Source organism: Ursus arctos, chromosome X (genome assembly GCF_023065955.2).
Source record: "Ursus arctos isolate Adak ecotype North America chromosome X, UrsArc2.0, whole genome shotgun sequence".
NCBI lineage: Eukaryota > Metazoa > Chordata > Mammalia > Carnivora > Ursidae > Ursus > Ursus arctos.
In genome coordinates this window covers 10,093,412-10,107,447 of record NC_079873.1, presented here as the reverse complement: position 1 = coordinate 10,107,447, position 14,036 = coordinate 10,093,412, and the positions used below count along the sequence as shown (strand labels likewise).

At 42.8% G+C, this 14,036-nt stretch overlaps 1 protein-coding gene across 4 annotated transcripts in view; it reads right to left on the bottom strand.

Annotated features, from left to right (window-relative positions):
• The window catches only part of RAB9A (RAB9A, member RAS oncogene family), a 32,799-nt gene extending 21,304 nt beyond the window's left edge, over nt 1-11,495 (bottom strand). For 2 of the 4 annotated variants that reach the window (XM_057310154.1, XM_026478128.4), the window contains exon 1: nt 2,080-2,255. The gene's annotated coding sequence lies outside the window, so the exon portion shown is untranslated. Of the gene's footprint in view, nt 1-2,079; nt 2,452-11,295 lie in introns of those variants that run through there. The other 2 variants (XR_008958659.1, XM_057310155.1) reach the window with 2 other exon arrangements.
• Nucleotides 11,496-14,036: the final 2,541 nt, after the last annotated feature.

Sequence of the window (14,036 nt, the reverse complement as noted above, 5' to 3'; positions counted from 1 at the left end):
TTAAAAACAGGGGCGCCTGGGTGGCTCAGTTGTCAAGCGTCTGCCTTCGGCTCAGGGCGTGATCCCGGTGCTCTGGGATCGAGCCCATCAGGCTCCTCCGCTAGGAGCCTGCTTCTTCCTCTCCCACTCCCCCTGCTTGTGTTCCCTCTCTCGCTGGCTGTCTCTGTCAAATAAATAAATAAAATCTTAAAAAAAAATTTTTTTTAAAACAAAACAAAACCTCACAAAGGCTTGCCTTGAATCCTGGCTCTACCCTCTTTCCTACTTGTGTGACCTGGGAAACAGACCTAACCTTCCTATGCCCCCAGCAAATTCCTTACGAGTAACATGGAGCTAACACAGAGACCTGCTGTGAGAATTAAATGAAATGATGTATGAACAGGATTTATATGCACATAACATCCAGTGCCACAGTGACTGCCCAAGAAATGGTAAGAAATGAGGGGAGGCTAAAAAATTAACTTCTAGAACCAAAGGAACTTAGCTTCAGGCCTCCAGAGTACTGTAATCTCCATGGAAGGTGTGGTAGGGGTAGAAAGAGACAAAAAGACTCAAGAGGATGGAAAAGAGGAAGAGCACTAACGTATTTCCCCAACCTCCAAGAGGGTCAAAGCCAATGAAGTTGTTGTCCTTAGTTTTCGTTGCTCTACTCTAACCTCACAAATGATAAACCAAAAATATCCCCAAATCAGAAAACTCTTCAAAATAAGTCACCAAACCAGAAACTTTTTAGCATAAGCAAGGGGAATTTACTACAATGCCTACACAAAAATACTAAAAGCATCCGGATCACACCTTTGTCTTAGATTTGGGGATCTAAATAAGATACTGAGAGTTATGGACGAGGAGTGATGATAATTTCGACATTAGCTCCTGAAAGAGAAACTAAGCACAGCCTTCCTAAAAGGCTGAAAAAAACTGACTGAACAGTTCTGGGTTTCCTTCATCTCTACAGTTTTGCTCCACACAACACTTTTTGAGATTACAGGCAACTTAGGGGTTTTCCATTACAACAGTATCAGAAAAAGAAAGACAAACATGTAAAAAATTTTCCGTAATTTTAAAAAAGCAATCAAATTCTATTGATTTTATCAGGTTGCTGAAATCTTATAAAAAGACTGATCACATGACATTTTGGAAACTAGCAGAAAAGTCATTCCTCAAAAGAACCGTGGTCACGAGATGTATCATCACTTAAAAGGAAAAACAACAACAAAAAGACAACTAATAACTCCACAACTATTTGGTCAGCACTTTAAATTCTCATCTTACCTCCTGACATACTAAGTTGGAAGAAAGCAACACGATTCTGAAACCTTAGCCAGTCTCAATCAGATAACGCCCCAAACCGCCGCCAGCTCCTAGAACTGGCTTTACATTCCAAACTCCTTAACTGAGTGGTCATTAACACACGAGCAAAAGTTCACCCAGGCAGCATGTCAGAGGTCGCCAAAATCAAAGCGTGTGAGCGCCTTTGCTTCCTCTACTTTAATCATTCAGGGGTACGGTTTGGTTTCGGTGGGGTGGGGTGTCTGGATGTGTGTGTGTCCCCGAATGTTTGGGGGAAAGGCTGCTGTATCTGTGTGTCCCCGGGGGACTGGGTGTATTTCTGTGTGTGTGTTTCCCGGGGGGTTGTGTGTGTACCTCTCCCACCCCCCCCCCAAGAACGTGCGTACGTGTCGCTCTCCCCAGGCGTTTGGGTGTGTGTGCGTCCCAGGTGTTTATGGATCTCTCTTTCCCCGGGTGTTTGCACGTGTCCCGTGTGTCTTCCAGATGTTTGGGCGTCTCTCCATGTGTCCCCGCATGTTTGGCTGTGCGTCCCTCTCCTCGGGTTGTGTGGGTGTGGGAACTCGTCTTTTCTCCTGCGTCAGTCAGTAGGAGAGAGGAGGCAACAAGCCGTCCCCCGTCCGGTGCGGGACGACTGCCCCGCGGCCCCGCGCAGCCCCCGCCCCAGCTGCCCGAGCGCCAGGCCGCACTCGGGGCCCACGCGCCCCCCTGAGACCCTGACGCTGGCGCGCCCCGCGCTGGCACTCCCGGCGGCCCCCGCCCGGCCCCGAGGGGCGTCCGCGCTCCACTCACCTCGTGGCCACACAGAGGACGCCCGGGGAGGTCCCGGCTGGCCCGTTCGGGTGCAACGAGGAGAGAAGGTCGGGGACCCGCGGACAGGAGACCGTAGTAGCTCTGCCCGGGTCCAACTCCAGCTACTCACGTCCAGCACCAAGGGAACAACATGGCGGCGGGCCGGGGCGGGGCCCGGGGAGGCGGAGCCTGGGCCTGGGGCCCGGGGAGGCGGGGCCTCGAGGCCGCGGTACGGCCAGCCCTCACCTTCTCTCCCTGTCTGCCTGTCCTCTCGCTAAATCATAGTTTTTCTTGGGGTTGGCTACTCCTTGTGTCCTCAGCTGCGTTCCCGCGAGAGAGAGCACGAAATAATAGTTATCTTTAAAAGTTTACCTAAAGTGGAAATAAACAGATCGCATCAGCACAATCACAGGTTTTTGTGATTACCATAAGAAAACGAATATGCAAACGGTAAATGAAAAATGGAAACGGCTGTGATATTGTGGAATAACAGGAATTTTTCTAAAGTAAATGTAAAACTTTCCCGTAATCTTGTTAAAATACCGCCTCTGTTATCTCTAAATATAAAGCAGTAGTGGAGAAAGACTATTGGAAAAGCTCTTCTTAGATTCCTCACTTTATATATGGAGTTGAGCACATGATTCTTACGATACAGGTCCCTGGAGGGACTTTTACTGACCTCTTACTACATTTTTTGGGGTAGATTTAGTTTATTTGTATTGCAAGGACCTCACTTTTACGATTTGCTGGGCCCACAATTATTAAATAACTCTGGCTCTTTAGGGAGTCATTTTCAGGTAAAGAATCTAATGTAGGGGCGCCTGGGTGGCACAGCGGTTAAGCGGCTGCCTTCGGCTCAGGGCGTGACCCCGGCGTTGTGGGATCGAGCCCCACATCAGGCTCCTCTGCTGTGAGCCTGCTTCTTCCTCTCCCACTCCCCCTGCTTGTGTTCCCTCTCTCGCTGGCTGTCTCTATCTCCGTCGAACAAATAAATAAAATCTTAAAAAAAAAAAAAAGAATCTAATGTAGTCTTTTCATTCAGCACTAGAAAAAGGATATTTAGGAGAGTTTCTCACAAGTATAAAAGACAATTTTAGAATACTTGTGACAATGAGGCCTGTAATAAAGATTGAGTTCTAGTTTAAGCTTAAATGAAATTTTCTTTTATAGAGAAATCTATTTTTTATCCATGTAGGATATTTCCCCAAGGAAATATGAGTAAAGGTTTATAAAATATAAATCTGTTGAAAATAGGGAGGGGAAAGATATTCATTATCTTATTTTAAACACAAAATAGGGGTGCCTGGATGGCTCAGTAGGCTAAGCATCTGCCTTTAGCTCAGGTCATGATCCCAGGGTCCTGGGATTGAGTCCCACATTAGGCTCCCTGCTCAGTGGGGAGCCTGCTTCTCCCTCTGCCTGCTGCTCCCCCTGCTTGTGCTCGCTCACTCTGTGTCAAATAAATAAATAAAAATTTTTAAATAAATAAACACAAAATAATTAAAATGACACAATAAAACATATAAGAACATTAGAATTAATTTTCCCAAAGAAAAAATATATAGTGCCATGTACATAGAGGTAAAGTGCAACAAGCAATCCACAGGATCACTAAGGAAAGGCTACCTGTAAACTGTATATCATAATCATAGGGAGTGATGCCCTTTATCTCCGCAACCACTAATACCAACCAGCTATTAACAAGAGCTCCTGCAGAATTACTGTATCTTGATTTAAAGTAAGCCTTGCGAAAAAAATAAATAATAATAATAACAATAATAATGTTTTAAAGGGGCACCTGGGTGGCTCAGTCAGTTAAGCGTCTGCCTTCAGCTCAGGTCATGATCCCGGGGTCCCAGGATCAAGCCCTGAGTTGTAGGCTCCCTGCTCAGCTGGGGAGCCTGCTTCTCCCTCTCCCTCTGCCCCTCCCCCTGACTCATGTTCTCTCTCGCTCGCTCTGCTCTCTCTCTCTCAAATTAAAAAAAAAAAAAATCTTAAAGTAAGCCTTGGAAAATCCTAGAGTTTTCCAAAAATGGGTTCGAAGAAAGTCCTGGAAGTGATTCTTAGGCTGTTCCAAAATGTAAGCAAGGCATACAAACGTCTGAGTATAGCTTATCATCAGCACCTGAAGAAAGAATAAGGAGTTACTTTTTCTGAAATAACTATTACTTGGACAGTATACAAGTGACACTTGAGAATATTCATATATTCAGGTCTCTCCCACCACTCCTCTCTTTGCCTAATTGATTTGACAGTGCAAGAGTAGGATGGGTCAAAAGATTTTTCCCTAAAGGGCAAGTTTGGGGGATTTTTGTTGTCCGATGTGTGGGGTTGGCAAGCTGACGAAAGTTAGATAGGTGGTCTCTATCTCTTTTGCTCCATGAACTTGTTTACTGACGAAAAACATTTAAAAACTGACCTCATTTGACTGACTTCATCTAAGATTTTTGTCTTTATATTCTGTAAACATCCATTGCATCACTCATGGAGGAAAAAGAGGGCAAGGTTGCTAAGCATTAATGTTTTCTTTCGTTAAAGGACACCTACTTATTACTGTGAGCACTGGGAGTTAATACCCCATTTCCAGCCGGAGTCTGAAAGAAATCATCTCTGGTATCTCTGATGAAAAACTACAAATAAGTGGGCCCCAGACTCAGGTATCATAAATACTGATCTAGTTAAATTGATTATACTTTTCACATACAAGGAAAAACATAGAACTCAATGGTAGACAATTTGACCATTAAATGACATATCTAAATAATCAGAAATTTGGTATTTTCCCTAAATCATTGACCAAAATAAGAGATTTGCTCTCAATATTACATAGATGTACTTACATATCTGTACTAAGAAGGGAGAAAAGCTTACAAAGTAATTCAAAATCCATTATATTTGGCTTTAAAGTCAGAGTGAGGGGCGCCTGGGTGGCACAGCGGTTAAGCGTCTGCCTTTGGCTCAGGGCGTGATCCCGGCGTTATGGGATCGAGCCCCACACCAGGCTCCTCTGCTATGAGCCTGCTTCTTCCTCTCCCACTCCCCCTGCTTGTGTTCCCTCTCTCGCTGGCTGTCTCTATCTCTGTCAAATAAAATAAAATAAAATCTTTAAAAAAAAATAAATAAAATAAAGTCAGAGTGAAACTATGTAACAACATATAGTAAGTGATAAAGAATGCATATGAAGGCAAAAAATTCCAATTCAGGGGAGGAAACATTCCCTTGTGGTTTTTTTAAAGATTTTATTTGTTTATTAGAGAGAGACAGAATGCGATCTGGGGGGAGGCACAGAGGAAGAGGGAGAAGCAGACTTCCTGCTGAGCAGGGAGCCCGATGCGGGACTTGATCCCAGGACCCCAGAATCATGACCTGAGCCAAAGGCAGATGCTTAACTGAGGGAGCCACCCAGGCGCTCCGGAAACATTTCTTATATAACTTTTCAATAAATATTGAAATATTTATCTAATATTTATTTATTTATATATAGTATTTATATATTCATTTATTTATATTATATATTCATTTATATATTCGTATATTTCTATAATATATGCATTTTCGGTATTTCAAACGTCACACCCTTCCAGTTTGGCTAGAAACTAAATTCAGCGTGTTTCCTACACTGATACTAACTTCCTACTAACTAATACTAATCCTGATCCTTAAGTCAGATAAAATTTCAATATGAGAAAATACCAGAAATCTGATTTCTTCACTCCTTAGCTTAAAAAGGAGTAGTAAATTAAACAATGAACAGTAGCATCATCCTTAATCTATGTATCGTCGGTAAGGAAATTTCAGGATTTGCGATCTTCAGGTTGATACAAGCAAATGGAAAGTCTGACTTGCAACCATGATGGAACGTACTTTCTTTCATGCGCCCCATGAGCTCTGTACAGTGTCTGATGTTGAATGGCTACCTGGGAATCCAAAGCCACCAACGTGCTTCCTCCATCAGCCTACCCACTGTCGGAAGAGAGGGGGCATGGGAGTCAGGAGCCAATTCAACTGGCACCTCCCAAGTTTGCAGGTAACCACCACACCGGCCCAAACCCTTCCAGTGCCTGCAGTTTAGACACCCATCTACCCTCTTCCCTTGGGTGGTTTTAAGATTTTTTGGGAAATGAAAGTCATTTCATGTTAATACTTATTTATTCAACAAACATATAGTGAGTGCCCACACTGTGCCAGGTACTGAGAATATAGTGGTAGACAAGATGCAGGAGGAATTCAAGGGGTGTCCCCAAGCACTCTCCCTGAATTTTTGCTCCCATCTATCGGCTGTGTCTATATCATATGACCTTACCTTGGTGAATAAAATTCTCAGGACAGCTCAGAAGAGTGAGGGAGACATTCAGTAAGAACAAGGCACACATGCAGTTACGAATTGGAGTAAGGGCCTTGAAGGAACAAACAAGGCGCAGTCAGTGGGAGTACAGGGCGATGGTACGAGAGAAGGCATAAATCAGGGGGTTTATGCTGAGCCCTAAAGATGAGCAAGCAGCAGTGAGAAGGGCTGTTGAAGGGGGACCAGTGGAGAGAACAGCAGTTCATGAAGAACCTAGCACGTAGTAGCACTCAAGAAAATTCTAAATAAAGATGCAAACTATTAGAAAATCCTCATAATTGATGGGAAAACCAAAATTATAATTGTTTCTTCAGCCATAGCTAGCTCTACTTCAGTCTCTTAAAAATATTAAGTGCATTTTGAACAGTGATGCTCTTTCTCTGCCACACTCTAAACATAGCTTAACTCAAGTAATTACAGATGGCAGAACGGAACAGGCATTACAGTTCAGGAATGAAGTGGGGAATCTGATCCCTTTGCTGATTTCCTGATGAATGTGACTCATAACTGAACTTCACCTTTAGAGGCAGTAGAAAGAAAATTCCAGGCACACCATGGTAACATTATATAAAAAGTAGACTGGTATGTGTGTGTGTCTCTGTGTCTGTGTGTGTTTGTGAGTGTTTCTGCATAAGAGTGTTTATTTAAAAAAGAATGGAGGGGCGCCTGGGTGGCTCAGTCATTAAGCGTCTCCCTTCGGCTCAGGTCATGATCCCAGCGTTCTGGGATCGAGCCCCGCATGGGGCTCCCTGCTCAGTGGGAAGCCTGCTTCTCCCTCTCACACTTGCCTTGCTTGTGTTCCCTCTCTCGCTGTCTCTCTCTGTCAAATAAATACATAAAAATCTTAATAAATAAATAAATAACAAAAAATAAATAAAAAAGAATGGAAAGCAGCAAGGAAAATCAAAACAGTTTAGTTGTGAAGACAGCAGGATTCTGGGTAATTTTTTTTTAATTTTTTTTATTATACTATGTTAGTCACCATACAGTACATCCCCGGTTTCCGATGCAAAGTTCGATGATTCATTAGTTGCGTGTAACACCCAGTGCACCATGCAATACGTGCCCTCCTTACTACCCATCACCAGCCTATCCCATTCCCCCACCCCCCTCCCCTCTGAGGCCCTCAGTTTATTTAAACTTTGAATTCCATGTTATAGTATTTTTTTTTTAGCAATAAGTAGAAATTTTTTAACAAAGGAATTTTAAGCAACCTTTAGAAATACTTTAAATGGCATCCAAATGTAATCTTTGCCTTAGGCTACAATAGTTAGACAGAAGCCCTCCCAAATCCACAGACACATCCAAAACTCCCTCTTGCTCTTAGAACCCAGGACAGTAATGGTAAGGTGTTCCTCCTCCCAGCTCCCCATTGCCATATGTCTGAGCTCCCAGTGCTCATTAGCAGCTCTCTTGACCTTTTTGGTTTAAAACCTAAGACCACTACGGACTCACATAACCAACTTCCCATTCTCTCATCTCCTCCCCTCACGGCCGTTACAGGAGCATAATAACGCAAGCGTGTGCAGACTCCCGCCACAGCTTAGCCAGGCTCAGCCTAAACCCAATCCCTGATTGGATTAAAGTGATAATCTCTCACCCTACCTTCCTAATCGAGGACAGTGGGAACCCTCAGTGGTGGAAGATATCTTCCAGAGCATTTAGGTTGCACTTACACACAATGCCTGGCATCAACAAAAAATATTAGACATTCAAAGAGGCAGCCAAAAGTGACTAATAATCAAGAGAAAAGAAAACAATATAATTTAATGTCATGACAACTTGGGGATTTGTATCTCAGGATGCAAGGGTAGTTTAACGTTAACAGTTTAGGGGCACCGGAGTGGCTCAGTTGGTTAAGCGTCTGACTCTTTTTTTTTTTTTTAAAAGATTTTATTTATTTATTCGACAGAGATAGAGACAGCCAGCGAGAGAGGGAACACAAGCAGGGGGAGTGGGAGAGGAAGAAGCAGGCTCATAGCGGAGGAGCCTGATGTGGGGCTCGATCCCACAACGCCGGGATCACGCCCTGAGCCGAAGGCAGACGCTTAACCGCTGTGCCACCCAGGCGCCCCTAAGCGTCTGACTCTTGATCATGATCTCACGGATGTGAGAGTTGAGCCCTGCTTCAGTTCTGTACGGGGTATGGAGCCTGCTTAAAATTCTCTCTCTCCTCTTCCTCTGCCCCGCCCCACCCCACCCCACCCCTGTTCGTGCATGGGCGTGCACTTTCTCTCAAAACATAAAGACTAATAGTTTGAAGGGAAAACATACAATCAACTCCACAGATGAAGAAAAGAATGCATTCAAAAAAATTCAACACCCATTCCTGATGAATCATCTCAGCAAACCACAACTAGAAGGGAAACTCTCTAACCTCACAAAGAATACCTACCAAAAACCCATACTAAATATCATTCTTAATAGTTAATATCTGTAAGTATGGCCCCCCTTTCTTTCAGAGATCGGGAGGAGCAGAGGGAGAGAGAGAGAATCCCAAGTGGGCTCCACGCCAGCATGGAGCCTGTTGTGGGGCTCAGTCTCACCACCCTAAGATCATGACCTGAGCCAAAATCAAGACTCACATGCTTAACCGACTGCGTCACCCAGGTGCCCTAAAAGTATGCCCTTTAAAACAGGAAAAAGAGAAGTGTGTCTGCTGCAAGCATTCTACTTATTGCACTGGAAGTCACAGCACCCAGAAATAAGAGAAAGAACAAGCACGAGGATGGCAAAGGGAGCGACGAAACTGTATCAAACAAAGATAGTACGCTTGGAAATTCAAAAGGACTCTATAGAAAACTTATCATTCAAAGAGTTCAACAAGGCAGCTTACTGTAGACTGGATGTTTGTGTCCCCTCAAAACCCAGGGGTTGAAATCCTAACCCCCAATGTAATGGTATCAGGAGGTGGGACCTTTGGGAGGTGAGTAGGTCATGAGGGTGGAGCCTTCACCGTGAGATCAGTGCCCTTATAAAAAACACCTCAGAGCTCCCTCATCCGTTCCACCATCTAGGACACTGTGACAATAGGGCCATCGATGAACCTGAAAGTGGGCTCTCAACAGACACAGAATCTGCTGGCAGATCTTGGTCTTCCAGCCTCCAGAACTGTGAGAAATAAATTTCTGTGGCTTATAAGCTACCCAGTCAACGGTATTTCGTAATAGCAGCCCAAAACAGACCAAGATAGTGGCTAGATAAAAAGTGTTCAGCGAAAATAGATTCCATTTATATAACCGACACACACAGGAAATGTAAATTTAGAAAGATACCAATTTCAATAGCAAAATTATAAAACATTTAGAAATAAATGTAACAGAAAATGTGAAGAACTTAGTGGAGAAAAGTAGGTGTGGTACCTAAAAGGACTAGAAATATGCTAATATAGTACCACTAGCTATAGGGGTTACTTACATTGAAATATAAATCAGTTAAAATTAAATAGCATTCAATATTCAGTTCCTTAATCATATACCTCATTTCCAGGACTCAGCAGCCACACGTGGTGAGTGGCCACCCCACTAGACAGTGTAGACATAGAATATTTCCACCAGCACAGACAATTCTATTGAACTGGACTAGAATATGTCTGTTCGCCTCTTAAATTTTCAGTTATAGTATAGTCATTTATACTGCACTGCTTATGTTATATCCCCATGAAGGGAAGCCTGACTTAGTAAGAAATACACATTAGGAGTTGTCAAGTTTTATCATCTTCTGAGACTTTTAGGGGGTTGGGGAGAAGGGGTTTTGCTTAGCACCTGAAGGTCCTTCTGTTAGGGAGCCAACTATTTTGTGAGTCTTTTCATTATAACAGCTCTAAAGGCCAGATACTTAGATACTCACTCTTCTAGAACCCTGGCAATAAGGATACAGGGCATGAGACCCAAGACTGGCCAATCAGATACTCTCTTTGAAGATCTGAATCTTAGGCAAGGAACGCAGAGATGCTAGAACGGTTCACAGTTCGCTCTGGCATGTGCAGTGGTGGCCTCTGGTATCCAGTGACCACAGATGGTGCCCGTGATGATGCCAGGGGCAGTACCTGGCGCCTAGCAGTGACAGCATCTTGATCAGGCCGTTCATGTTGTGGATTCTCACTGTTCCTGTCCACTGTCCAAACTCAGTACTCCAGCCTTGCCTCTAAGAACTACTCAACACCTCCCCAAGCAATTCCTTTTCTAAGTTAGAAGGAGTTGATGGCTTTATTTGAAACTACAGGTGATACTTAAACAACGTGGGGGTTACAGGCCCTGACTCCCATACAATCGAAAATCCACGTATAACTTTTGACTCCCCCAAAATTTAACTATTAATAGCCTGTTGACCAGAGACCTTACCAATAACATAAACAGCTGATTAACACATATTTTGTATGTTATATGTATTATATATGTATTCTTACAATAAAGCTAGAGAAAAGAAAATGTTAAGAAAATCATAAGAAAGAGAATATATTTATAGTATTGTTCTGTATTTATATATATATTTAAAAAATCCACGTATAAATGGACCTGAGCAGTTCAAACCTGTGTTGTTCAAGGGTCAACTGTATCAACTCTGAATGGTACACAGTTAGAATATACCTTATAGATCACCTAGTGCAAACTTACTGTGATTCATAACTTCAGATAACTGCAGCTACACCTCTCTTAACATTTTTGTCCAGTCTAGGCTTAGCCACGCTGTGGTTAAAAAAGAAAGAAAAGAAAGGAAAGGAAAGGAAAGGAAAGGAAAAGAGAAAAGGAAGGAAGGAAGGAAGAAAAGAAAGAAAACAGAAAGAAAGAAAGAAAAAAGGAAAGAAAGATGACCCCCCCCAACCCCCACCAAATCTCAGTGGCTTATAAAAACAAAGATTCGTTTCTCACTTCAATGCCTATTACAGGTCAGCTGTGGCTCCATTCCATGTCATGTTCCCTCTGGACCCAAGCTGATGAACCCGAGCTGATGCAGAAGCCTGTCTGATATACTACAGGTCTCATTGGTTGGTTGGCTCTTAAAGCTTCTGTCCGGAAGTGATACGCATCATTTCCACCCATATGTCCTTGGCCAAAGCAAGTTACACATTAGGATGTACAATCCTTCCGAAGGGAGGGGTAGTGCAAGTCACATGGCAAATCTGATCTAAGTGGTATGGTATTCTAGAATTGTCTCACTGGGAAGGTCATCAAATACTTGAGCAATAATACAATCTAACACAGCCCTTATGACTCAGGGCTTTCTTTTATTAATTTGGTAAGTTTCAAATGCCATAACATGAATGAAATAAATTTATTTTGAATAAATTATTTTTTTGGCGAGTGGGTTTGAAACATTAACAATCATGACATTTGGTCCAGTTTTATTAAAGTTAGATGCAGTGCTCCAAAGTGTGGGTGGTAGGTGTAGAACAGAAACCCATACGAACTCCTTGAAATTCCACTCTAAGTAAAAAGCTATTTTACAAAATTGCATTAAGCATCTACCATGCCCAGAGTTAATCTTGGGGTTTTGAGGGATACAAACATAACTAAGATGTGCACAGAGAATTTCATGGACCATGAAAGGGAGAAAACATGTCCACAAATAACACGAAGCAGTGATAAAATAGAGGAGAGACAGAATGGAGAAAATTCACAGGATGAGCTAAGTATGAAATCTCTCAGCCTAGAGATATAATGGAATTGTGTGAGGAACTGACTACTTTAAAACAAACCATATAATTCTTTATTTTCAGGCCATATAATTCAAAGGCACAATAATTTTATACCACATGGTATGTGTGTTTGGAAGAAGACATGCAGGGGAGAAAAAACTGATCCAACATGTTGCTAAGAATTCCTGACTTTGGGGGCGCCTGGGTGGCACAGCGGTTGAGCGTCTGCCTTCGGCTCAGGGCATGATCCCGGCGTTGTGGGATCGAGCCCCACATCAGGCTCCTCCGCTATGAGCCTGCTTCTTCCTCTCCCACTCCCCCTGCTTGTGTTCCCTCTCTCGCTGGCTGTCTCTCTCTCAGTCAAATGAATAAATAAAATCTTTAAAAAAAAAAAAAAAAAAAAGAATTCCTGACTTTGGTCCTTACTAAACAATGGCTACAAGCCTTTACTAAAGACAGTGGTTTATAGTGATGAAATCTGATTGAACTCTACTTTGCCAACTAAAATAAGTAAGTAGGGGAAAACATCCATATTTCCCTTTTCTTAAAGAAAAAAATCTTGTGACCTTTATCTTGTAGATGAGTGGGGGTTTTTTTGTCTTTCAAAATGTCAAGTTTTAACATGTGATTACCAAAAATTATTGACATAAAAATTTGAAGAAGTGCAATTATGACAGATGTAAATGTTAAATTATTTATGTAAATTCAATTAAAGCTGCACTTTGAATAAAGGCCAGTACAGTCCCTTTGGTTAGTAAAATATGGTTTACTTCTCGAGTTAAAAAAAAAAAACAAAAAAACCCATGTGAAAGAAGCCAGACACAAAAGGCCACATATTACATGATTCCACTGATATGAAATGCCCAGGGTAGGCAAATTCCTAGAGATGGAAAGTAGGTTAGTGGTTCCAAGGGGCTCGAGGGAGGGAAGAATGGGAAGTGACTGCTAACGAGTTTAAGGTGTTTTTGGGGGGCGGTGATGGAAATGTTCTGGAATTAGATAATGGTAATGGTTGTACAACCTTGTGAATATACTAAAAACCACTAAAAAAACACTCATAAATTGCAAATAATGTTTATATATGTGATTTGGGGATGATTACTTTCAAAGAGGCACTTTTAGAATTACTGACACACAGCCAAGCACAATCTGTAATACACAGAAAAACTCAACATCAGCAAGATCCCCAAACAACTCTTTCAACTATGTTCCTCACCGAAGATTTGTAGGGCCTTCTGGAAGTAAAACAATGAACAGATAGAATTTATTTATTGTATTTATTAATTTTATTTATTTATTTGAGAGGGAGAGAAAGGTGGGGGGAGGGGCAGAGGAGAGAGAGAATCTTTTTTTCCTCAAAGATTTAATTAATTTATTTAGACAGAGCACAAGTGGAGGAGGGAGAGAGAGACTCTCAAGTAGACTCCCTGCTGAGCACGGAGCCAGACAAAGGCTCGATCTCCCAACCATGAGATCATGACCTGACCAAAGTCAAGAGTCTGACACTTAACTGACTGAGCCACGCAGGTACCCCCAGAATTTTATTTTTGATCTCCTTTTCCTTATTTATTTCTGGTGACAATGCTATTGATCACTAAAATAGAAAACAACGTACAAAAAAGGGAAAGGTTGGGGTGCCCGGGTGGCTCAGTCAATTAAGTGTCCAACTCTTTATTTTGGCTCAGGTCAGGATCTTGGGGTTATGGGATTGAGCCCCGCGTCAGGCTCCGTGCCGGGTGTTGAGCCCACTTGGGATTCTCTCTCTCCCTCTGCCCCTCCCCCTGTAAAAAAAAGAAAGAAAAGGAAAGTTTATGGGGTGCCTGGGTGGCTCAGTCGTTAAGCATCTGCCTTCGGCCCAGGGCATGACCCCAGGGTCCTGAGATCGAGCCCCGCATCAGGCTCTCTGCTCCGCTGGGGGACTGCTTCTTCCTCTCCCGCTCCCCCTGCTGTGTTCCCTCTCTCCCTGGTTGTCTC